The sequence below is a fragment of the Fundulus heteroclitus genome, unplaced genomic scaffold (assembly GCF_011125445.2).
Source record: "Fundulus heteroclitus isolate FHET01 unplaced genomic scaffold, MU-UCD_Fhet_4.1 scaffold_52, whole genome shotgun sequence".
In the NCBI taxonomy this organism is placed as follows: Eukaryota; Metazoa; Chordata; class Actinopteri; order Cyprinodontiformes; family Fundulidae; genus Fundulus; species Fundulus heteroclitus.
In genome coordinates this window covers 1,733,297-1,734,597 of record NW_023396945.1, presented here as the reverse complement: position 1 = coordinate 1,734,597, position 1,301 = coordinate 1,733,297, and positions in this window count along the sequence as shown.

The following is a 1,301-nucleotide window of genomic DNA, read 5'->3' as shown; positions in this document are numbered from 1 at the left end:
GGTGGCCCTGATTCGTGACTCTATCAAATCCTTATTTCAAATTCACCGGTATGCTCTGTTGCACTTTCATGTTGAACGTTAAAGCTGCAGCTGGGAGTTTTGAGAAAACCGTGGATTTAGCCAGAAGATTTTTAATAAGCACACCTTAAAGGTCCCTCCCCCTCGCTCTCTGCTGCGCTGCAGTCCTCCCTCCACAGCTCCTCTCCCACAGCGGAGCCTGCCATGCTGCTCTAATGTTTGCTATTTTCTGAGCAGGTTACACTCCAGAAACTGTCAGTTCTCCTGTAAAGCAGGTTGTTACTCCACCAAGTCACAGCTGCAGCCCACCAGCAACTTGGATGACGGTAGCTCTGTGCGGGGGAGGAGGTGTGAGTAGCGCATTTGCAAGAATGATTGACACTGCTAACAGCCAATCAGCGCCAGACATTCTTCCTGACTCTGATTGGCTGTTTCCTACCGGGAGCTTTATATTTCTGCAAATATCAGAAATAACCACTGGGAGGAGCCAGAGGAGCTTCATTTTGTTTCTGTCTCCTATTTTACTGTCAGGACATAGTGACAGTTTTAACAAATATGTAAACATAATGCATTGAAGTAAAAGCTACCCACTGCAGCTTTAAATGGCTTCATCTCTCAATGGATAAAACTGATAAACTAGAAGACAAACCTAAAAGAGCTCATGGGCAAAGAGGAAAACCCAACATGTTTACATTTTTCCCCAGTAATTTGAAAACATTTAATAGAAGGTGGGGACAAAGGTCTGGCTTCTGCAGCTTCTGTTGACATCATCCAAAGTTATATTGTCATGAGCAAATGTTACACTTACCCAGTGACAGACAGCAAATGCATCATTCTGTCTGGTAAGATAGTGCTTCATCATTAGTTTTAATTGTTTCAGATGTTTTTATATATATGCATCAGGTCATGGGATTGAAGTTACCTGAAGGGTTTCACCTTTATCCTTAGTGACTTTTATAGACGCTCAAAAGAACAACTAAGTATATAAATATACTACCCCATTTAAGTTTTACCTAATATATGTATACATACATATAAGTTCAAAACCTTCCTTACTTAGCTAATGGTGTTTACGTTATTACTGTCTGTACAAATGCTTGCCATGTTGAGTCTTTTACTGCATACTCTTCTGGGGCCATTTGGAAGGTTTCTGATCTATTTTTAACATCCATTTGTTTGAGATTAGAAATAAACAGTTATAAACAGTATTTAATATTTTGAAACCGGCTTTTGTTTTGAAAGGAACATCACTTTTTTCCGTTAGGTTTCACTATCTCTACGGG